Genomic DNA, 26513 nt, shown 5'->3' on the forward strand with positions numbered 1-26513 from the left:
AACGCAGGGCTCAATCCTAGGACCCTGAGATCCTAGGACCTGAGCCGAAGCCAAGAGCCAGATGCTTAGCCAACTGAGCCACTCGGTGCCCCAACTTGTTCTTTCTTCACTGATTTGTAATCTACCTCTGTCATATATAGTGTTCAGAGACACGTGGTTCCATATCTGGGCTCTTCTGTTGTGTTGATTATTTATCTTCACCACAGCAAAATTCCAGAGTCTCAAATTACCATTGCCTTATGGGATGTCTTAACATGAGCCCCTGCATCAACTGCCTCTTTGTTCTTCCTTACAATTGTCTCACTTGTCATTTGGGTCTTTACTAAGTTCATATACATTTTCCTACCAGCTTGTCAAGTTCCACCAAAAAAAAATTGAGATTTTGATTAGAATTACAATGAATTGATCCTTTAGTTTGGAAAGAATCAACATTTTTGTAGTAATGAATCTTTTTTTTTTAAAGATTTATTTATTTATTTGAGACAGTGAGAATGAGAGAGAGAGTACATGAGAGGGGTGAGGGCCAGAGGGAGAAGCAGGCTCCTCGCCGAGGGAGCCCGATGTGGGACTCAATCCCGGGACTCCAGGATCATGACCTGAGCTGAAGGCAGTTGCTTAACCAACTGAGCCACCCAGGCGCCCTGTAGTAATGAATCTTTTTGTGTGTGTCTATTCATTTGCTTAAATCATCTTTTATACCATTAATAAAGTTTAAAAAGTTCTTCGTAAAGAACTTGGGCATCTATTGTCAAATGCATTTCTATATACATCATATTAACATGTTATACTTTTAAAATCATATTTTCTTATTCTTTTTATCTAGTAAATAAGGATATAATTAATGGCAAAATGATTTTGTAGCCAAGAAACTCCTTAAAATCTTATCTACTTTATTAATGTGTTAGTATATTATCATTGTTCCTTCCCTCCGGCCCCTATACTATATTTCTTATCTTCATCTCCCTAAACTGTCTAAGGCCTCAGATGTAATGTTGAATGTGGTAGCAAGAGACATTTGTTCCCATTCTTTGCTTTTAAAGGATATGCTTCCAAGATTTCAGCATTAAATACTATGTTGTTCTTCATTAGCTCTGAGAAGTGTTCTACTATCTTTAGTTTGCTAAACATTTTTATGATAAATGGGTATTGATTGTCTATAAAGGCCTTTTCCACAATGTATCTCTAATCATACATATTTCTCTCCTTTAATTTTGAATAAGGAAAATTATATAGATTATCTAATAAGTCTATCCATCCTTTCATGCCTGAGATGAACCCTACTTAATCACAATATACTGTGTTTAATATATTGCTGGGTTTATTTTGCTAAAATTTGTAGGATGCTTACCTTTGTTCATACTGGCATTAACCCTATGATGACCACACCAAATTTTGTGCCAAAAAATGTGAAAAAGGAAAAAGAAAGAAAAATTTTGGAACGCAGTGTATAAAATTTTCAAGGTTCTTTACATGGCTCTCACTTAAATTTCATAACAGCTTTATAAGATAGGAGGTCTTTATGACTCATTTTTACCTAAGTTTAAGGAGGTAGAATCACTTTCTCAGGAACCAAAATTGATTGATGATAGAGGCAGTCTTTGGAAAAACTCAATTATGTTATGTGTTAGAACCTTCTTTTGTTTTAGGCCTATTGAAATGGCTATGTGCCTAATAGTCATATGTGCCTAAATATTTTTTGATCCTTTCTCTGTCTGCTTTCCATCTTTATTTTTTTTTAGATTTTATTTATTTATTTTAGAGAGAGAGCAAGGGCACTGTGGGGAGAAGCAAGGGAGAGGGAGAGAGTCTTAAGTGAACATGTTGCTGAGTGTGGAACCCCATGTGGGTCTTAATCTCACGATCCTGAGATCATGATCTGAGCTGAAACCAGAGTTGGACGCTTAACTGACTGTGCTACCCAGGAGCCCTTCCCTTCCATCTCCTGAACATTATGCCTCTAAAACTTTCTTATTTCTTCATTTTACTCTCTAATACAACTAAATGTATACTTCTTATGCATTTAATTTGTCTATAAGCTCCAGAAAGAAGGTCAATAACTATCCCTTATCTGTTTTTTGAAACTGAATGAGTGCCTGGCATGTTGCTTTGTAAATATATAATGATTACCACACATATATTTTTGTAGTGAATTGAATTATTCTTCCCTGAAGCCAGAGTTTATATTTTGGAAAAGTTGTTGATTTTTCCTGTACTGTGTAAGAGAGAAAATTCCCTTGAGTAGTGAAGGAGAAAATTAGTTTAGAAGAGAAACAAAGTAATTAACATAGGATATAAAACAAGCAATAAAGACAGCCAAAATATAACAAACATAATGAAATTAAAATGGCATTAAGGGAAATATCAAAGTCACAAGAATCAAAAATGGTCAACTAAAATTACAATTTATTAGATTCTAAATAATCAACATTCTAAAAATAATACCTTACAGAGTATTTCTGCAGGCTCTGCTGGGTAAACTTACCAGTAAGTGAGGTAACTCAAAATCCCAAGTAAAAGGAATGAGAAAACTGAAGGGAAAATGCAGCACTTTCTCAGGCCAGGGAAATGACTATGAAGACTGTAGAGGAAAGGGAGAGAGGGAATAGACATCGACGCACCAGAATCTCTCATTTGTGTTGATTAGTTCCACTTTGTTATATAAAAGCTATTTTTGTTACCATTTCTCTGCAAACAACTGCAACTTGGAAACCACAGTATAAGAAATAAAGTAATATCCTTTATCTCGGTTCTTATATTTTTAAAAATTTTTATTTTAATAAAACAAGTAATACTTACTGTTGCTTTTTATGAAGATAAGCATCTGTTCAGAGTTTACATTTGAGGCACAACTGGAACAGAGTGCCCACATGTCAGTTACCTCATTTACCTATTTTAAAGATACATTTTCATAATTAATTATTTAATACTGTTTTATTTGTATAGCCATGTTTCCCCTTGGAGGGAAAAATACATACATAAACATGGATGCAGATATCAACATGAACACAGACCTCATGAACCTATATTCTAATCATGGAGCAAAACTGGGTGAGGAATTATTTTTTTAAGATTTTATTTATTTATTTGACAGAGAGAGACACAGCGAGAGAGGGAATACAAGCAGGGGGAGTGGGAGAGGGAGAAACAGGCTTCCTGCTGAGCAGGGAACCCAATGCAGGGCTCGATCCTAGGACCCTGGGATCATGACCTGAGCTGAAGGCAGTCGCTTAAGGACTGAGCCACCCAGGTGCCCCGTGTGAGGCATTTTTGAGAACAACAGAATACAAAACCACGATACTAATTACAATTACAAAAAGTGTTTCAAAGAAAATAAAGTTCGGTTGCAAATTTTTGAGAATGTTTCATAATCTGTATATTAAAGGATCTATCAAATTAGAAAAGCTAGAAGTCATGTGGGACATCACTATAAGCAAAAATGTAACTTACAATGGTGGCTAAAATGAATATGTTATTGAATGGCAAAAAAATATATCCAAGATAGCCATTTGATAGAAGTGAAAAACTGAAAATATTGGCCAGGTGATAAGAGATTTTAAAAGTTGAGAAACTAGTTTGATGTCATTTCTGCTGGATTACCAATTCCTAGGATACAGCTCACCTCCAGTACCTGAAACTGCAACCTTAGTTGGAAATAGTCTTTGCAAGTGTAATCAAGTTAAGATGAGGTCACACTGGATTAGGGTAGGCTCTATTTCGGGTGCCTGGGTGGCTCAGTCATTAAGCGTCTGGCTTCAGCTTGGGTCATGATCCCAGGGTCCTGGGATCGAGCCCTGCATCAGGTTCCCTGCCCGGCGGGAAGCCTGCTTCTCCCTCTCCCACTACCCCCTGCTTGTGTTCCCTCTCTCACTGTCTCTCTCTTTCTGTCAAATAAATAAATAAAAATCTTAAAAAAAAAATAAATAGGGTAGGCTCTATTCCAATAACTGCTGTCCTTGTAACAGAGGGTTATTTGAACACAGAGACACACAGACATAGGGAGAATGCCACGTGACAATGGAAGCAGAGACTGGTGTGAGGCAGCTGTAAAGGAACACCAAGTTTTGCCCAAAACCACCAGAAGCTGGGAAAGAAGCAAGGAACAGATTCTCCCTGATAGCTTCCGGAAGGAATCAACTCTGCAGCTGCCTTGATTTCAGATTTCTAACCTCCCAAACTGAGAGAACAAATTTCTGTTGCTTTAAATCACCCAGTTTGGGGCGCCTGGGTGGCTCAGATGGTTGAACATCTGCCTTTGGCTCAGGTCATGATCCCAGGGTCCTGGGATCGAGTTCCGCATCGGGCTCCCTGCTGGTCAGGGAGCCTGCTTCTCCCTCTGCCTCTGCCTCTCTCTCTCTCTTTGACTCTCATGAATAAATAAATAAAACATTTAAAAAATAAATAAATAAATCACCCAGTTTATAATAATTTGTTGTGTCAGCTATAGGAAACTAAGTCAGATCCCTATCTCATACCTTATATGAAGATGAATTCCAAGTGGCTCAAATAATGTCTTTTTTATTTTAAAATAAACAGATTTCACTGAAAGTTGGAAAGAAATATGGAGGAAGATCCTGTGCACCCCTTTATCCAGTCGTTCCTTCTTTTAACATCTTGCTAAGCTGAGGACAGCAACAAAACTAGGAAATTGATGTTGGCACAACCCATAGATCTTATTCAGATCTCACCAATTATACATGGACTCGTGTGTGTTTGTGTGTGTGTGTGTGTGTGTGTGTGTATTTAGCTCTATGAAATTTTATGACAAGGTTAGCTTGCTCTAACCACCCCCACAATCAAGATACTTATCTGTATCATCATAGATTTCCTTCAGGCTATACTTTTATAGCCACCCCCAGCCCTACTTCTTTCACTAAACTCTGGTAACCACTAACCAGTTCTCCATGTTATTTCATAGTGTTACATAAATGGAATCATGCAATATGTATCCTTTTGATTGGATTTTTCACTCCACATAATTTTCTTTTTTTTGTTGTTGTTGTTAAAGATTTTATTTATTTCACAGAAAGACACAGTGAGAGAGGGAACACAAGCAGGGGGAGTGGGAGAGGGAGAAGCAGGCTTCTCGCCGAGCAGGGAGCCCGATGTGGAGCTCGATCCCAGGACCCTGGGATCATGACCTGAGCCGAAGGCAGACGCTCAGTGACTGAGCCACACAGGCGCCCCACCCCATATAATTTTCTTGAGGCTCATTAAAGTCGTTACATATGTCAATAGTTTGTTTCTTTTTTTGCCAAATAGAATTCCATGGTGTGGATACACCAGTTGTTGAACCATTGACTCACTGAAGAACATTTGGGGAATTTCAAGTTTCAAACTATTAAAAATAAGCCTGCTATGAATATTCATGGCAAGTTTCTGGGTGAGAATACATTTTCATTTCTCTGGAATAAATGCCCAGATGTGAAATTGCTGGGTCATTTGTTAAGGCAATTTTTAGTTTTAAAGGAATTGCTAAATTATTTTTCTGAGGAGCTGGACCACTTTAAATTCTCAAGTATTAGTGATCTAATTTTTCCACACTCTCACCAGCATTTAGTTTTATCACTGTTTTTCATTTTAGCCATTCTGATTAGTATATAGTAATATATTATTGTGGTTTTAATTTGCACTTTCTTAATGGTAATGAATTTAATATCTTTTCATGTGCTAATTTACCATCTGTATGTCTTCTTTGGTAAAATGCCTATGCATATCTTTTGCTCATTTTCTAATTGTATTGTTTTTCCAATGTTGATTTTTGAGAACTCTTTACATGATAGAGATAAAAGGTGTTTGTTGACTATAAAACTAACAAATGTATTCTCCAAGTCTGCAGCTTGACTTTTCCTCCTCTTAGAGCTTTTCACAGACCAAAAGTTTTTAAATTTAGTGAGGTGAATTATCAATTTTTCTTTTATGGGTTATGCTTTTGGCATCATATGTAAAACTCTTCACTTTGGTTTAAGCCCTAAAGATATTTTTCTATATTTTTTTCTTAAAGTTTTATAGGCTTACATTTTACTTTAAGTCCATGATCTATTTTTAGTAATTTTTATATAAAGTGTGAGTTTTACATTGAGATTCATTCTTTTGTCTGTAATGTCCAATTTCTCCAGCACCATTTTTTTTTGACAAGAGACACTACCTTCATTTAATTGCTTTGTTCCTTTGTCAAAGGTTAAGTAGGCATATTTGGATCTGTTTTTGAGTTTTCTATTTGATTCCATATGTGAGAGAACAAATTTCTGTTGCTTTAAATCACCCAGTTTGGGGCGCCTGGGTGGCTTTATATGTCTTTCCTTGGGCAATACCATACAATCTTGATTACTGTAGCACGAACATGGTAGTCTCTTCAAATATTGTCTCTCATTTCTTTCATCACCATTTGATAGTTTTTAGCATACAATCCCTAGTAGATGTTTTGTTAGATTTCTACACAATTATTTTATTTTCTTTGGAACAATTGGGAATAATATTGCATTTTTTATTTTGTTTTCCCACTGTTTATTTTCACTATACAGAAATACAATTGACTTTCATGCATTGATCTTGGAGCCAATGACTTAATTCTAGGAGGTTTTTTTTTCTTTTTCTTTTTTTCTTTTCTGTAGATTCCTCGGGATTTTCTACATACACAATCATGTTATCTGCAAACAGTTTTATTCTTCTCTTTTCCTCCTTTTCCAATCTATTTTCCTTGTATTTCTTTTTTTTTTCTTATTGCAGTGGCTAGAAATTCTGGAGTTATGTGAATAAGAATGCCAAAAGCAGACATCCTTGTCCTGTTCCTGATTTTAGAGAGGAATCATTCAGTCTTTCATCATTAAGCATGAAGTTAGCTGTAGATATTTTTTATGATATTAAGGAGGTTCTCTATTCTTAGTGTACTAAGGGTTTTTAAACCATGAATGAATATTGAATTTTATCAAATGCTTTTTCTTTGTCAATTGATATCATGCCTTTTTCTTTTTAGTCTGTTTATATGGTGTGTTATATTGATTGATTTTCAAATATTAAGCCACACTTTCATACCTAAAATAAGTGTCACTCATCATGGTGCATTTTCACATTCAAAATTTATTTACATAAATATATTTAAGTTATTCAAAGTTAAAAGTTTTAAAAATTATATACTTATAGAAATATATAAAAGTTACATTTGATTTGCTAAAATTGTGTTGAAAATTTTGCATTTATATTCATGAACGGCATTGGGACCAAATCGCCTCCATCTTGAAAGGCAACAAGGTGACTCTGACTGAACTTTCTAGTTCAGAGCCTCACTAAGATGGTGGGCAGAGGGGTAGTTTCCATTACTTAGACTGTTGAAAAAAAATGAGGAAAAGATCACTAGGGGAGAAATAAGAAACTAGTGCAAATAATATTGGATAATGTCTTTTTTTTTGTCTTGAGAAAATAAATGGAATTTTATTTTTAACAATATTATGAATTATTTTAGTCTCTTGAAATTCTGAAACTTTGGGTCATTGCTTCAAATATTTTAATTAATTTAAGACATGGAAAGGATAAATTAGTATCACTTAATATTTGGCCCCACCCCCCAAAAAATTCTCCACCCAAATTAGCTCAATTATCAAAAAGTTTATTAGGTAACTTTTCAAATTTCTTTAGACCTCTATATAGTGATTAGGTATTACTCAGATTAAATTTAGGTATTATGGAATATTTTCCCATGATACTCCTTCTGATTAACAATAAAGCAATATTTCAGCTGTCAAAATTATAAACTTGTGTTATAATTACAATTTTCAGTCTAGCTCTTTAAGTAATTTCTAAGAAAAATATCTTAAAAACACCTCCAATGAATATAAAAACAATTTAATGATTCCATAATTTAGAAGTTAAACTAAAATCTGAAACATACATTTCAAAAAGAAATGTAACAATTCAGAGTAGTCAGACTCAAATAACTTTTTATCAGAAGTCATTAAAATTAATTATCATGGCTTAACACTTGAAATGCACTTACCTGAACTATTTTTTAATGAAAAGTTGAAAAAAAAGATAATTACAAAAAATAACTTACTCTTGTCTATTTTCACTTCTGATGCCAGTAGTAAATCTGATCTTTAATTATATGTGCTAACAATATTTTCACAAAATCTAATATTGATATGTAAACATGAGTTAGACAATATTTGTAAAACTTACATGTTAATTTATAATTTTCTGCTCTACAAATGTTTGCATAAATAATAGATTGGGATGTTGCTGTTTCCATGATCTTTGTTTAATTAGAAACACTCTTGGCAATTCAACATAATTGGAAGAAAAAAATGACAGATAATTTCTTCTTTGCATTAAATGTAATCATATGAGCTGTCTGGAAAGTAAATTTTCAAAAATCTTCCTTATGCCACTGTAGATGTTCTGTACCATCTAATGAGAAACTACTGTGTTTAATTTTGTTATAAAATATTCACAATTTATTTTAATAGTTCCAGAAAAAGAAGGCTAATGGTACTGTTGAAGGGTGGTGTTAATAACACACAGACATCCCCTTCTCTGCAGATCTTTCTCTTTCACACACACACACACACACACACACACACACACATGAAATTCTCTTTCTTCTAGACATCTACAGAAGAAAAATGAGAACAGAGATTGCCAATTTAGAATATTCATTATGATCCTATAAAGAAAACAGGGGTAAAATATGGTCCTGAAATTTAGGATTAATTAAGTTTTTTCCTACAAACCCATGTACCCACATACCTACACACAGGAACAGACAATCTACTAAGAGAATGGAAATAAGGCCCTCCGTCCTAACACAAAATATTGCTTAGAATGTAAATACATTCTCAGGATATAAATAAAGCAGTTAATGTGAATATGCCCATCTCATATTATTTATGAGATTTATTATAACACTATAACAACCTGACACTAGAGAAGGAGCTATCTGTTGCCAAGTTCTGTCTAGTAACAGCTTCCAGTCAAAATTCATATTACCTCATTCTTAAAAAAAATTAGATTTAAGGAAGTATGAGGGTCCAGAAAGAAAGGCCAAGATAAACAAAGAGAAAAAATCTATCTTCAAAGGCAAATAATGTTATCATAAGGTGTATGTGTATATGTATGTGTGGGTGTGTGAGCACGTGCATGTGCATGTGTGTGTGTGATTGAGAATCTTCAGAGAGTCTCAATATGTTCAAGATTGAGGAAGTTCCAACTTGCTAACAGGAGGGCTGGGAATTGGGAAAGAGGAAGAGAGTATAAGAAAGTACTTTTGGTGATAAACAAAAACACCAATGCTGACACAAAAATGTCCACAGCAGAAGGGAAATTCTATAAAAGGGCAAGAAGCTCACTAAGTTCTAAGTATCCAAGAAAAATGAAATAAAAAAAAGCCACACAAAGGCAAATTAATTTAGAGTGTTACACATTAAAGACAAAAAGAATGTTTAAATCCTTTTAGACAGAAAACACTAAAACAACAACAGACAAATGGATCCCCCCAAGAAACAAGTATCAGAATAGCATCATATTTTTCACCAATGAGTGGAGATATTGAGAAACACTGGTGCAAAGTTCAAAGCAGGAGAGAGAAAATGGAATAAAATCTAGATTTCCATATTACATAAAATTACTAAACAATTTTCATTAACTGAAAATCACTGAACATCTCCTTGCATAGAAATGTCTTCTCAAGGAAATTATCTACATATTGACTTCAGAAAATGAGAATAAAAACCAAGAACTGTAGTTTCTTGTGGTCTTAATTCTCAACTTCCCTTCAGCAGTTGTTCTCCAACAGCAGCAGTAGGGAACCGTGGCAGTGGCCATTAACTTAAAAAAAAAAAAAATTGCTATGGGGACAAGTTGAAATTCTGTCAATTAAAACTATATGGCAAATTGACTTTTAGGAAATGACTCTCTTGTCATCTAAAATATATTAGAACATGTAGTTTTATCAACAAGCAAAACCAAACTCAATCCAAAAATATCGGTTGTTGATTATAATGTTACAAAATATAGTCATTGCCCAAAAAGGAACACAACATCAGCATGATTTTAAGGGTTAGAAGATTATAAAAATTAAAAATACATTTGCTGTTGACACTAGGAATATTCAGTTTGGAATGGCACTGCTGCTATAACATTAAAAACCCTAAAGAGGAAAAAAAACACAAAACCCTACACCCTAGGGTCTGAATTAAACAGCAGTTACACAATCATATTAATTAACCAATATTCATCAATTTTCAACTTTGTCAATCAAGCTACAGAGAAAACACAAAGCATTTAATTATGTTTGACACATAGAATATACATATTATCGGCTTTAAAGTGAAAGTCAAGATAAAGAAGCATAGACACAATAACAAGCTCATCTCACAAAAGGGAAATTCAAAAGATAATAATTACATTGGTTAAACAAATTAGAAATTTCAGTAGTTAAAAGCAACTAACAGGGATAATCAATTGAAAATTTTCAAAAGAATTAGAAGAAGGAAAGGGGTGAAAGAGTTGGAGGTGGAGAAATAAAGCAAAGCTGATATATCACAGACCAAAGACAACAAAATAATCTTCATTTGATGAATTAAAAAATAGCAGTATAAGCATATATGTTAGATATGTAAAGGCAAGCACCAGTACAGCTCTAAATATTTATAATTAAAGCCTCAGTGAGTATAGTTGGCCATGCAGAAGGTTAGGGCAAGAAATTGCTGAATTTCTTTTTATCTCCATCAATAGCATTTGCTTTTATTTTTAAAAAACTATGTGTATCAATTTGATCTGTTTTTTAGAAGTTAAGAATGTCCTAAATTTTAATGGCACTTTATTTATTATAAGGTGACTTTTGGTAAAAATGGTGTTAAACTAACAGTTCTGATAATTGAAAAATTGATAAATTTCATCCTTTATATTCCTTTCATAAAGAGAATTATTGAGATTTCTAGAAAATACTTTTTTTAATGTTTTATATATCATATATTACTTGTATATTGTAAAATGTAATTTATCATTTTTCTGGAGTTAAAAAATATATAACTATATAATGAATTCCACCTACAAATATTCTTCCCGGGTTCCTCTCCTTAACTTTTCTTTTTTCATTTCTGTAAGCTTGATAGTTATGAATTAAGGTTTTGAATCTTAAAAAACCAGAAAATAGTAAAATCATTAATAATGGGAGTTAACATTATTAATTAATTGAGTATGATGAGTCAGGCACTATGCTAACTGCTTTGCATGCATTATCTCATTTATTAATCACAATAGCTTTCTCACTTAGGAATTCTTATGACCTCTGTTTTAAATACAAGGAAGTAAAGGTTAAAGAGGCAAAGTAACTTGCTCAAGATTTATTTTTCACTTAGTTAATAAATATTTATTATACAGACACTATTCTAGATGTTTGGTACATATAAATGGAAAAATGAACAGACAAAACCTTTGCCATCATGGGACTTACATTCTATTGGATAGGTATAGTAATTTAAAAATAAGTCAAATAAATAAGTTATGTAGTTTTTTATAAGATGATAAATACTATGAAAAAATATATAGCATAAAGCTGATTGGTAGGGCAATTGCAATTTTAAATATAGTGGTCATGATAGGCCTCATTGAGAAGATGTCGTTTAAGCAACTCTCAAAGGATGTGAAGAAGATAGCCAAGTAGATATCTGCATTAAGGTCACTGAAGACAGAGGGAGTAACCGGAGGAAAAACTTTAAGACAAGATCATGAGGTCAAGGGTGTGGAGAAGACAGGAAAACTGTAAAGAATAAGGTAGGGTCCGACTGCCCATTATAAAGATTTTGACTTTAACAAAAAGTGTAACAGGAAATATGAGGCACAAAACAGTGACTTTACCTGAGTGTATGAGTTCACTCAACAAGGAAGCCACATTTCATCTGGGCCTGGTAGTGTTAGTAAGAACCCATTTACCACAACCTCTGGAGAAAGGAATGTGGGCAGAGGGGAGAGGAAATGACATGTTCAAGTTATCAAGGCATGATATGGCAAGTGAGGGACAGGGTTTCTGTACAAGAAAAATCAGAAGACCAAGATGGAATAGATATTGAACACTTGATGTCATACAAAGATTTACAAGTTTGTTTTGTAGGCTACTGGGCCCCAGACACAGGGCTTTTGTTTTGTTTTGTTTTTTCAGGTATTTTATTTTATTTTTTTAATTATTATGTTCAATTAGCCAGCATCGAGTACATTATTAGTTTTTGATGTACTGTTCAACGATTCATTAGTTGTGTATAACACCCAGTGCTCATCACCACACGTGCCCTCCTTAATACCCATCACCCGGTTACCCCAACTTCCCACTCCCTCCTCCCTTCCGTAACCCTCAGTTTGGTTCCCAGAGTCCAGAGTCTCTCATGGTTTGTCTCCTTCTGTGATTTCCTCCCATTCAGTTTTCCCTCCCTTCCCCTGTGGTCCTCCATGCTATTCATTATGTCCCACATATGAGTGAAATCCTATGATAATTATCTTTCTCTGCTTGACTTATTTCCCTTAGCATAGTCCCCTCCAGTTCCATGCATGTCGATGCAAATGTGGGTATTCATCCTTTCTGATGGCTGAGTAATATTCCATTGTTTTTATCAAGGTTCATTTCAGGTGTCCCTTTTAAACTTATTCTATCCGTCAAAACTAACAAATTTTGATTCTGTTCTATCATTGAACTTGGTTCTTAAACTAAGGATCAAATGTTTTTCAGGAAGATCCTTCTGATGGTACTGTGGAAGATACACTAAACAATTTTTTTAAAAAAGTGGAAGAAAAACTGTCACATAGGAGTCATGGTGCCACCGGAGACATAACAGCTGCTAAAAAGCAGCAGAGAAAGCTCCAGGAGTACCTAGCAGCCAAGGAAAAACTGAAGTGCCAAAACAGCAAGCCTTATCTAAAAGCTAAGAGTAATGGTCTGAATCATCTACCTTCTAAATCAATTATTATACCCAAAAAGGATGTTACTAATCATGTTGCTTTGCCTATCAGAATTCTAAGACCCAACAGCATTAAATCCAGCCCAGAACTGCTAGTATCACAGGATCCAGAAGCCAAAATTGGAACCACTAAAACTTCCGGGCAAAAGGCTGACTTCAGGATGTATTTCTTCTAACTTAAACTGTAAGCCTTCCAGCAATAATCAAGAACAGCATGAAGCTGGGTCATTCACTACTGGAGAACTGTCCAGAAAAACTGTAGGGTCACTTAATATACAGGAATTGAAAACTGCAAAACAGCAGGTAGCAGATCAAGGAAATGTTAAATGTGCAAACTCCGTGGACAATAACCATGTTGAAAATGAATTCTTGGATAGCTTTCTAAAAGAGATAAACAAAAAGACTGCCCCAAATGCTCTCAGACTCTGAAAGGAAGCCATTTGAATTATGGACAATAGATAAGCCAAAGACTAACTCTTATAATCAAACCAAGAGCAGATTGGCTCCTAAACAAGTCTTGGGCAAAAGTTCAGGGAATAGTGCTGTTCTGAAAGAGTTAAAAAGCAATTTGCTAAATAAACACAAATTGGGATTCCACCAGTAAAGTCCCAACAACTCTCAAGAGGACCAAATCTTGTAAGACCAGGAGAAAAACTCCCAAAGACAGCTCCCTCTCATTCTGTTCAGACCCTTAGTAGGACTCAAGCAGCAAAGAAACCAGTGGTCAAGGACATAACGGATATACAGGTTAATAAGGATAAATATGAAAGACTAAATGGAATTAAGTTAGTCACACACTGTTACTGAACAAAAGGTAAAGCAAACCAAATCCTTGACATGTCCCAGTGTGCTTCAGGGAAGCTATAGCAACAGACATCCAAGCATTAAGCAAGATCAGAAATCCCCTAAACCTGTTTCAGATCTCGGATATCATGTGCACTGCAAAAGATCAAAAGCCCTAAGCCAAAGTCCCAATTTGACAGTTGGCAATTTTAATTCAGTCATTCCAAGCACCCCTAAATCAACAGCAAATGGCACCAATGGGAATAAATGCACCAACAGCTATTAACAAAAAGCATAGATTTTGGACTCCATGTTGAAAAAGATTCTTGCCTGGGACCATTTTTTTCTCAATAAGACAGCTCCCAAAACTCAATCTGGTGACCAAACTATAAATGCAAGAAGAGTCCCAAATGGGACCCAAACTAATCCAAATATTAAGAAGAAGATCACAGTGGAGGATTGAGGGAGACAACTAGAAGAATGGTAGAAACCTAAGGGGAAAAATCTAGAAACAGTCTCCTATGGAACTTAAAAAGAAAAATAATAGAGGAAATTAATATTCCGTCTGGAAGAATATGGAAAAAGAAGATGAAGAAAAGAAAACACAATTTGAACTGTCCTATAAAATTAACAACACTCTAACAGACATTCGTCTGCAGATAATTGAAGGTGGTGTACTTTCTAATGAAATATTTACCATATTGTCTGGTGTTCCTGAGGCTGAAAAATTTGCTAAATTCTGGATCTGCAAAGCAAAATTGTTGGCAAGTTAAGGCACCTTTGGCGTTATTGGGATGTAGGAAGAGGCTGTTAGAAACGGGGCAACACTGAAACAAGAGTTGGAAGAAGTTGTTAATATTTGCAATACCCAAACAGAATCACAGGAGTGACCTCTGCCTCCGTAGTTGCTGAAATGAATATAACATCCATAGAAGAGCAGGCCAATAAGACGGAATTGGAAAAGTCTTGCCTTTTAAAGAGAGAGAACAGGTTACAGCAACACCCTCAAATAACCAAGGCAGAACAGGATAATCATCCTGGTATCACATTACAGATCACCCTGATTCCTAGAGTAAGTGGAATGCCAGAGGTGCAAGACATGAAGCTCCTCCCTCCTGTATGGCATTCACAAGGATTGAGAGAGCTGTGTCCCGCTATCTGGAAATGCTGCAGGGACACGGTTTAGTAGTGGCTTCCCTTAATGAGCTATTAGAAGTGGAAGAAGCAGAGTGTTTTATATTCCATAAAAATGAAGATGGTACAAGCCCCAAAGACTACTACAGGTTACCTTTCTTTCCTCCGGGGCAACTGCTCTTGGGAAAGTAAGATCAGAATCGTTATGTAAATATAATGTATAGATAAATCTAGCCAACATATTTTAAATTTTAAAATTTTAGCTTTCTTAATATTTAAGTATTATCTAAAACAAAAAAATTCAAATTTTGTTCATTCCTTAAAAGAAAAAAAAGTAGCATGCACTATTGTAGGGTTTTAAGCACAAGGCTATGGCAGCCCAGAGTGGGAAGCAATCACTACCTATGTTAGGGGATGAGTGACACATAAGAGTTGGTTTTCCAGATACAAATAGGAGTTGCTTGGATACTGAAGAGGAAAATGTCCGTACAGCAGACAACATGAGGCTTAAAAACAAGAACTAGATGTGAACTCTGAAAAAATAAAAAATTACATATAGCAGAAAAACCCACACATTAGTAAATAATTCACAAATTACAGAAATTTACAAAAAAATTTGCATGCATTTAAGTTATTACAGATGTGGTTTCCGTCAGTGAGCACATTTTCTAGTATTAATATAAATTTTTCTGATTCTTATTTGAAAAATTAGGATTTTGAATTAGGTAACCTTTAATGTTTCTTTCAGTTCCATGAGTCTATGAAATACCAAAAATAAAGTTGTATACAGATCTTCCTTGACTCACATTGGGGATTTATCCTAATAAACCCATACATAGTAACTGAAATCATCCTAAGTCAAAAATGCATTTAATCCACCTAACCTACTGAGCATCATAACTGAACCTGGTCTTCTTTAACTATGCTCAGAACACTTACATTCACCTACGGTTGGGCAAAATAATCTAACACAAGGCTTATTTTATTAATTGTGCTGAATATCTCATGTAATTTATTAAATACTGCCCCGAAAGTGAAAATCAGAATGGGTACAAGATGATTGTAAGTGTACTGGTTGCTTACCTTCATGATCGCGTGGCTGGCTGGGAAATGTGGCTCATGCCACTGCCCAGTGTCATGAGAAAGTATCCTACCACATATCACTAGCCCGGAAAAAAGATCAAAATTCAAAGTTTGAAGTACAGTTTCTATTGAATGTGCATCATTTTTGCACCATCACAAAATCAAAAATTGTAAGTTGAACCATAGTCTTTTTATTTTGCTAACCTCCAAATCATTTTTACCGTTTGCATTAATTATTTTTTCTAAAGCCGAGTCTGACTTGTAGCAGATGTAATTTTGTACTGTAAATCAACATAAAGGCTTTTCTACTTATTCAAATGATCAAATAAATATTGTAAATGCTACATACTGTGATTTCTTTTAAGTTTCCAAAATTATCAAAGTTCCAGATGACCTTTAAATTGCTCATTAAATAAACTATTTCTTTTGTGAGTCTCACACAAAATTATTTGTTCTCAGTATGACAACTTCCTTTCTGTCACTAATACATGCATGAGCTAATTTTCCCACAAATGAAGAGATATAAAAACATGTTCAAATATAATGTTACTCAGTAAGGGGTAATGTAAAATCTGAAAGTACCGTGTCTCTTTATTCCTCCACTCTTATGTATTTCTTTGATTGAAAGACATTAAATAGAGCTTCAGCAGGGGAGAATGAAATAAAATAGTGATTCTTCTGCAATTAGTGGAAAACTAGTATAATAACCATATATGAGTAAGTCTTACACAATTCTTTAGCATATTTCTTTTCAAAGGACATTCTCAGTGCATGCTTTCATTTTGATTTAGGATTGAGTAATTATGTTAATTTTTTTTCTGTATGTGAATCTTTCAATGACATTCACCAAAGTGCAATCTATCCCAATCTTTTCCAGTAGGCTAGATAATAATATTAATTATCACAATATACATGGAAAATAATGCTTTTATTAACATGACCTTGTATATAACACTAATAATTTTTATTTTTCTAAAGAAGAAATTATAGAATGTGGTGTCTAATGAAGAAATAAACATGATTTCAACTCTGAATGATTTGAGAGATCTAAAAAACCAATCTCTTACTTCTCTAAGTGAAATTAAACACTGGATTTTCTTAATCTTTAATATAGTTTAAGTTAAAAATTAATTTTCAAACTATCAAAAATCCTTAGTATAACCTCTGAGAATATGACATTTATCAAATTGTGATAATCCTCCATATTGAATGAGAAATTGACTGCTAAACAGTCTTTATGTGATAAGAAAAATCTAGGGTAAGTTCGCTACCTGTGTTACCTGTCTTATTGGTACAACCTTTCCCGTATTTAAACCTAGCTCATGAAAACTGTTTCTTTTTTCATAAATGTAAGCCAAATATGTTCAATAAACATGTTATAATAATAAAAATGTAAAAAAAGGAAATATCTAGGGTAGAAAAATGATTTATAAATTTTGGTTCTCTCCCACTGCCAATAAAATATTAACTCTGTACCAGAATGTTTAAGAAATTTCATTTTATACATACACATTTAAACACACTGAACTAAGTTTACCTGTTTTAGATTTACTCACTGAAAATATCTTCTCAGAACTTAATCCATAGAGATGAAATAGTGAATGAGCGAAAAATCCTGCCTTTGCAGAGCTCTTGTTCTAGTTGGAAAGACAAGCACTATAATTAGCATGTCACTTATTGGCAAGAGCAAAGAAGCAAAAGAATAAAGTTTGAAGAACATTTTATAGGGTCAGATCTTATTAAAAATTGTAAGACCCCAAAAGTGTCCTTTTATCTTGTTTTCATTCTTATTCTGTCAACAGTGAATCATTTTTTTACTACATATACTCAATATCCTCCTTCTCTATTTACTGTCTTCATAGAATAGACTAATATAAGTTCTTCCTGCTGATTGATTAGTCTACTACACCTACAAAAAGCTTAGCTTAATTATATTAATTACACACTTTGCATTTTTTATATAGAATTAATATACAGCAGAGGATTCTGGGAAGATGGCAAGGGAAGAAACAACAGGAATATGCTTTTCCACTGAGATAATAATTGCATTGGAGGGAATCTGTCTGATGTAAATGTTTTGGAACTCTAGAATCTATAGGAACCTTGCAAATTCCAGGGGAAGGCTCCGAAGGTAAACTATAGTTAATTTTAACCCATTGCAGCTTATAGCACGGTAGCAGCTACACATCCTCCCCATCCACCAGCCCTATGGTAGGCAGTAGTGCATGCATGTCAAGAGCAGCTTGCACACAGTTTGTGGGAACCAGTGTGGACCAAAAGACCTTACCCTTCAAATGAAGGAGATCTGTGCTCTGATTGTGGATTGCTCTTTCTGATTACAGAGGTACACACAAAGAGGCAGCAGCTATTCTTGTGTTTCCTCTCATTGCTACAAGCCCCTCACCCTCTCATGGACGTGACTTCTAGGATATTTAAAAGTCCTCCTTTGTGAAATAAACATTAAAAACTACAACACTCAAGGGGTGCCTGGGTGGCTCGGTCAGTTAAATGCCTGCCTTTGACTCAGGTCATGATCCCAGCATCCAGGGATCAAGCCCCACATTGGGCTCCCTGCTCACCGGGGAGTCTGTTTCTCCCTCCCCCTGCTCTTGCACTCTCACTCTCTCTCTCAAATAAATAAATAAAAGCTTAAAAAACCTAGGGCACTCAAAAGCAATCTTATGTATGGCAAAAATTTGAAAGTGACCATGAATGCCCAGGGAAAGATGTAGGTTCATAAAGGACTTGAGAAGACCTGCAGTTTACACCTTAGGCTAATAATCAGCATAGCACATATAACAATCAACAAAACAAAACAAAAAAACAAGCAACAGCAAATCCTGGGAAAGAAGAATTTGATTTCCAGAGTCACCACATTATTAGATTGAAATGTCCAGTTTTCAACAAAAAAAATCAGAGAACACACAATGAAACAGTAAAATATGGCCAATTCAAAGAAAAAAATATACCAACAGAAGATGTTCATGGAAAGGACTGATGGTGGATCTACTGGAAAATACTTTAAACTGTCTTAAAGATGCTTAAAAAAGCAAAGGAAGACATGGATAAAGTCAAGAAAACAATGGATGAACAAAATGGAAATATTGGTAAAGAGACAGAAAATCTAAAAAAAAAAAAGAAAGAAATTCTAAAACTGAAAAATACAATACCTAAAATGAAATCTTCACTAGGAGGATTCAAAGGTGGATGTGAGTAGGCATGAAAAAGAATCAGTTAATTTGAAGGCAGGGCAATGAAAATTATCAAGCTTGAGGCACAGAAAGAGAAGGTTGAAGAAAGTGATGAGAACCTAGGTAATCTGGGACATCATGAAGTGGAGACCATATGCATTGTGGGAGGCCTGGAAGAAGAGAAGGTGAAAAAGCAGAGGGAATATTTGAAGAATTAGTGGCCAAATTTCCCAAATTTGATGAAAGGCATGTATATAAACATCCAAGAAGCTGAATGAACTCCAAGTGTAATGAGACAAAGAGATCCATACAAAATACATTTGAAAGCCAAAGACAAAGAGAGGATCTTGAAAGGAACAAACAAGAAGCAACCTGTCACATATAAGAACAGATTTCAGAAACGTTGGAGGAGAGAAGACAGTGGGCTGATATGTTCAAAGTATTAAAAGAAAAAAAAAATGTCAACTAAGAATCTGGTCCAGCAAAACTAACCTTCAAAAGCTGAGGGGATTTGGTGCCACTGGACTGCCATACAAGAAATACTAAAGGGACTGTAGGTCAAAATGAAAGGACACTAGACAGTGTGAAGAAATAAAGATGTCAATAAAGGTAAATATTTGAGCAATCTAAAGAGCTAGTATTATTGTAATAATGGTGTGTAATTACAATTTTTTTGTTATACATGATTTAAGAGACTAATACATTGAAAGAACAGTTGTTAGTCCAAAAGCTAGTATTGTTGTAACTTTCTCCCACGTTTTGCTTTCTACATAATTTAAGTTACAAATATATTAAAAATTATTCATATGTTTTTGGACACACCATAAAATATATATAAAGATCTAATTTGTGACATCAACAACTGAAAAAATGCAGATAGAGCTGTAAAGAGCAGAGTCTTTGCATGTTATTGAAGTTAAACTTGTGGCAATTCAAGTTAAAGTGCTATAACTGTAGGATGTTAAACATAATCCACATGGTAACCATACGGAAAATGGATATAGAATATACATAAAAGGAAATGAGAGAGGAATTTAAGTCTTTCACTACAAAAAAAATTAGCTAAACACAAAAGAAGATAGTCATGTGAGAAACATGGGACACAAAACCTATAATGGCATATAGAAAACAAATAGCAAAATAACATAAACAAGTCTTCCTTATGAGTAATTACTTCAAATATAAGTGTATTAAACTCTCCAATCAAAAGACTGAAACTGGAAGAATGGATAAAAAACCATGATCTAACTAATGCTCTCTATAAGAGACTTTATATAAAAAGACTAAATACATTGAAAGCACAAGGATGGGAAAAGATATCCCATGCAAATAGTAACTAGAAGAGAGCAGGAATGACTATATTACTATCAGGCAAAATAGACTTAAAATATAAAAATAGGACAAGAGACAAAAAAGGTCATTATATATTAATAAATTGTCAACACAGAAAGAATGCATAACGATTATAAACATCAGCACACTTAATAAGATAATATTAACATATATGGTGGAAAAATGGACAGAAGTAAAGAGAGAAATAGACAGTTCTATAATAATAGCTGGAGACTTAATGACCCCACTCATAATAATGGAAAGAACAACCAGACAAAGATAAGTAAGGATATAAAGGACTTGAACAACTCAAAAAAACAATTAGGTCTAAAAGACATTTACAGAACACTCAACAACAGAATACACATTCTTTTCCAGTACATATGGAATACTTTCCAGGACAGATCATATGTTAGGTCACAAATTTAGTCTCAACTAATTTTTTTTTTTAAAAGATGTCATACAAAGTAAAGTCTCCGTGATCACAACAGGATGAAGCTAGAAATGAATAACAGAAGAAAAACTGAAAAATTCACAAATTTGTGGAAAATAAATAACATGCTCTTAATCAAAGAATAAATTACAAGGGAAATTACAAAAATATTTATGATAAATGAAAATAAAAACACAACATACCATAACTTATGGGAGCAGCAAAAACAGTGCAAATGGGGATACCATATAGCTATAAACACTTTCATTAAAAAATAAAAAAACTCTTAAATAACCTAACCTTACAGTCTAAGGAAGAAAAAGAAGGACCAAACCCAAAGCTAGCAAAAAGAAGGATATAATAAAGATTAGAGCAGAGACAAATAAAATGGAGAAGAGAAAAAAAAATTAAGAAAATCAATGAAACCAAAAGTTGGTCTTTGAAAAGATCCACAAAATAGACAAATCTTTAGCTATGTGGATTAAAATGGGGCAATTACTACCAATTATACAGAAATAAAAAAATCATAAAAGAGTATTATGAGCAATTGCATGCCAAAAAAATGGAATAACCTAGATTAAATAGACAAACTCCTAGTAACAAAAACTTATAAAGTATAAACTATGAAGAAATAGAAAATCTGAATAGACCTAGAGGTAGGTAGGTAATTGAATCAGTAATTAAAATTCTTGGACCTGATTGTTTCATTGAATTCTACCAAACATTTAAGAAAAACTAACACCAACTCCTCCCAAACTTTTCCAAATAACTGAAGAGAAAGGAACACTTCTCGACTCCTTTTATGAGGTCAGTGTAAGCCTGATATCAAAGCCAGATAAAAACAGTATAAGAAAAATACAGACAATATCCCTTTTAAACACTGATGTGAAAATCCTCAACAAAATACTAGCAAACCAAATTTAGAGCATATTAAAAGGAGTTACACCATGACCAAGTGGGATTTATTCCTGGAAGGCAAAGATGTTTCATTATACAACAAATTGATCAATTAACTATACCATATTGACAGAATGAAGACAAAAAAAGTGATCATCTCAACTCATCCAAAAAAAGTAGATAAAATTCAACACACTTTCATGATAAAAACACTCAACAAACTAGGAATAAGAGGATACTATCTCAACATAATAAAAGTCAAATGTGAAAAACCCACAGCAAACATGATAACAATGCTAAGTAATTGAAAACATTCCTCTAACATCAAGAACAAGGGAAGGAAGCTGGCTTTTTCCACTATTTACAGCGCTGAGAGTTCTAGCCAGAGCAATTAGTCTAAGATAAGAAATAAAGACTCCCAAATTAAAAAGGAAATAGTAAAATTATCTCTGTTTGTGGGTGATATCTTATATATACAAATCCTAAAATTTACACATGAATACACATACACACACACACATCCAGAATTTAGAACTAAAAATTCAGTAAAGTAGCATGATACAAAGTTAATGCACAAAAATCAGTTGCATCGTTATTCACTAAGAAAAAACAATTTGAAAATGAATTTAATAAAACAATTCCATTTACAATAGTATTAAAAAGAATTTTTAAAGAGCCAGGTGATGAGTATTAAGGAGAGTACATGTTGTGATGAGCCCCGGGTGTTATATACAACTAACGAATCGTTGAACACTTAAAAAAAGAAGAATAAAATAAGATTTAACTAAGGAGGTAAAAAATGTATAATTAAAACTAAAATACATTTACTGAAAGAAATTAAAGACATAAATAAATGAAAAAAAGTTATGTTTATGCATTGTACAATTGAATATTAAAATATCAATATGGTCCAAAGTTATCTACAAACTCAGTACAATACCTGTCAAAATTCTGATGACATCGTTTGCAGAGATAGAAAAACTCATCCTATATTTCCTATGGAATCTCAAGAGACCTTGAATTGCCAGGATAATCCTGAAAAAGAACAAAGCTAGAAGATTCACACTTTCTGATTTCAAAACTTGCTGTAAACCTGCAATAATCAAAACAATGTAGTACTATCATAAAGATAGACATATAGGCCAATGGAATAGAATAGGGGGCCCAGAAACAAACTCTCACATATCTGGTCAAATAATTTTTGACAAGAATGCCAAGACCATTCCCTGGAGATAGGAAAGTCTTTTCAATAAATTATCCTGAGAAATCTGGATATCCACATGGAAAAGAATGAAGTCCGACCCTTACCTAACACCATATATAGTAATTAACTCAAAATTAGTCCATGACCTAAATGTAGGGCCTAATATTATTAAAATCTTAGAAGAGAAAATAAGACAAATTCTCATAACATTGGATTTCACAGTAATTTCTTAGATACAACATCAAAAGCAATGGCAACAAAAGGAAAAATAGACAAAGTGGGCTTCATAACAATTAAAAACTTTTGTGCATTAATGGACACTATCAACAGCACAGAAAGGCAACCATAGAATGGGAGAAAATATTTGCAAATCATATATATGATAATGGATTAATATTCAGAATGGAGAACACCTAAAACTCCATAGCAAAAAAACAAATAACCTAATTTAAAAATAGGCAAAGGACTTGAATAGACATTTCTGTAAAGATGATATTCAAATTGCCAATAAGCACAAAGTTACAATAATCAAAACAATGCACTATCATAAAGATAGACATGTAGACTAATGGAATAGAACAGAAAGCCCAGAAATAAACCTTTGTGTATACGGTCGAATGATTTTTGACAAGGGTGTCAAGACCATTCATTGTGTATTGGACAGTATTTTCAACATAACGAGAATTAAATCTGTTGGTTACGATGTGGAGAAATTGGATATGAAGAAACTGGAATCCCTGTGCGCTGTTGGTGGGAATGTAAAATGGCAAAACCTCTGCAAGAAAACAGTGTGGCAGTTCCTCAAAAAATTAAAAATAGAATTACTATATGATCCAGCAATACCACTTCTGGTTATATACCCCAAAGAATTGAAAGTTGGGTCTCAAAAGAGATATTTGTGCACTCATGTTCAACTGCAGTATGGGCAGACCTTGACAACATTATGCTAAGTTAAAAAAGCCAGTCACAAAAAGACAAATATGGCATGATCTAAATACTTACCTGCTGTACTTAGAGTAGTCAAAATCATAGAGATAGAAAGTAGGTGGTGGTCTCCATCAGCTGGGGCAATGGGGGAACGGGGAGTTGTTCAATGGATATAGTGTCAAGTTTGTAAGATAAAATGGTTCTGGAGATGGACAATGGTGATAGCTGCAGAGGAATATGAATGTATTATGCACTTAAAAATGGTAAGATCATAAATTTTATGTGAATGTATTTTATCACAAGGAAATAATTGAAAAATTATATATTTATTTCTATATAAATATAGAAATCCATATCTAACTTTTGAAAAAAATTTTAGCAGGAGACGAGATTTGGATAGTGTTTTCAATAAGACTCTAAAATGAGCATTATTACTAGCAATAGATTTTAATATATTATAATTCTATGCATGACTTGATGCATGACTTCCACATGAAAATAAATTAAAAACTATACTATCAAATATATTTTAATAAAACACGGTAAAAATGTAAAGCAATAAGAACTGATGACAGCTTTGCCTTAATTATTCTCATGTCTAACCTTTTTTTGTTATTAATGACTTAGACTAGAGCATATCAAATAATTGTCCTAATGTTCAGAGTAGTACATAAAAACTGAAATGATATTGACTAGAATTATGGATAGGTAAACACAAGTTTTTAGCTGATAAAGCCAGAAATACATGTTATATCTATAATATACCTGAGAACTTCAAATTTCTTAATACAAAAATGTGTGAGAATGTACTGCATGTTACAGTGAAAGCAAACTCAAGTGCTCCCCACGTCCAGTTCTTTTTTGTCATTGCTGGGAATTGTGGCATTTCATTTTATTTTGTAGATTCCCCGCATATTTGGTACTGAGGTAATTTTCCATCTCTGTAGTTAGATTATAAACTTCCCTTGCCACTTCTTCCCAAATTGCACTATTCTGTCTGTCAAAAACAGCTGGGCTGAGTAAGAAAATAATACTGGTCTATTAAAAAAATGCAATCTAGAAATGTGAACTATTTGATTACACTAAAATAGAAAGTTTAAACTAATCATTTGCTAATCTTCTCACATCTTCTTTGAAACAGCTTTTGATGAAAAGGTTAGCAGAAACATCAAATTTGTGGGTTCTGAATGGTTTGTTTGCTGGGAAAACATACACAATATTTTCTAAATGTGTTGTTAAGTAAACTATGGTTGATTTCAGTAAAATTATTTTGGTTTCAAGAAGGATTCCGCATAAATACTCACAAACTGAGCTAAATTCCTTTCAACATCAAACTACATTTGAGTTAGTTTAGTGTTAGTCATTTTTAAAATGTAAACAAAAAATTCTAAAATCACAAAATTTGGATCCGAAAATGTAAAATGTTCTTGTATATCTAAATTGCTCATTGCCTTATGTTGCTAAGAAAGAACTGTTAAAAACTCATTTCCTATAATGAGTTTCTTAGGATCAAGTGTAAATTAAAATGCACCAGATTATGCTCTTTTGGTTATGAAGCTATTTTCCCCACATATTGTCTGCAAGGCTTTGAAAAGCAGAGGTGCCTACCTTAAACTTTATGTTAACCGCTGCCAAGTATAAGAGTGGCATATGCTACTAAAATCACTGGAGAATATGAGGAAAAACTAAACATAAACCATATAACAAGAAAGAATAGAAAAAGAATAAATACAAGAATGAAAAGGAAAAAATAAGAGAAACACAATTATACAGTCAATAATACCAAGCATATAAATTACAACTGTAAACACAAAATAATTCAGCTCCTCTATTAAAAGGGCACGATTAAATTGGATTTTTAAAAGATTTAAATATATGCTGCCTACAAAATACACACGAAAAGGAATGGAGATGTGTATTTAAAAACAAAAGGATAAAAAGACATAAACAAGAATAAAGCATAGGTAGCAAAATTAATCTCAGGCAAAGTGCAATTTAAGATAAAATCACTACAGAGAATAAAGATGCTTATTTAATAATGATAGAATTTGCAATACCCATTAGGTGTATATTATTCATGAAACTGTACAGGTCAAATAATGTAACCTCAAAATATATGAGACAAAGTGTGTGGCTCAAGGGATAGGATTTGTTGCAGGTTTTGTTCAATGTGAAACAGATTCTGAAAGAATTTAGTCTTTAGAATATTTATTAAGGAAGGCCCTTGGAAGGAAGGAGAAGAAGCCAAAAATAGGCTAAGAAGTCAAGTTAGATTCAGATTTGACCATGGGGGAAAGGGAGGGGTTATGAAGTTGAAATAGCATCTGAGAGTTGTCCCTATTGAGCTAGACTTATCCTTCCACCTGGACCACTCATGGATCTGGGCTACCACCTCAGATCATGACTGGGCATGGGGGCTCCTACAACTGGGGCAGTTCCTGGAGAGACTAGAGCTGAGGGGCTTTCTGCTGCCAGCACCCTGCAGCTGAGGCAACAAGCCCTTCCTTAAAGGGGGATTTGGGTAGTGTATCTGTGTGTGCCCCATGATTTACCCCACTCAGATCCAATTTTACATATACAATCAGGAA

The 26513-nt window shown here is 33.8% G+C and overlaps 1 pseudogene; it reads left to right on the plus strand.

The window, feature by feature from the left end:
- LOC112825986 (cytoskeleton-associated protein 2-like) overlaps positions 1–15050 on the plus strand; it is an 86028-nt pseudogene extending 70978 nt beyond the window's left edge.
- The last annotated feature ends 11463 nt before the right edge of the window (positions 15051–26513 follow it).

This window comes from Callorhinus ursinus, unplaced genomic scaffold (genome assembly GCF_003265705.2).
Source record: "Callorhinus ursinus isolate GAN/ISIS: 27379988/994484 unplaced genomic scaffold, GSC_fseal_2.0 scaffold4, whole genome shotgun sequence".
Taxonomy (NCBI): domain Eukaryota; kingdom Metazoa; phylum Chordata; class Mammalia; order Carnivora; family Otariidae; genus Callorhinus; species Callorhinus ursinus.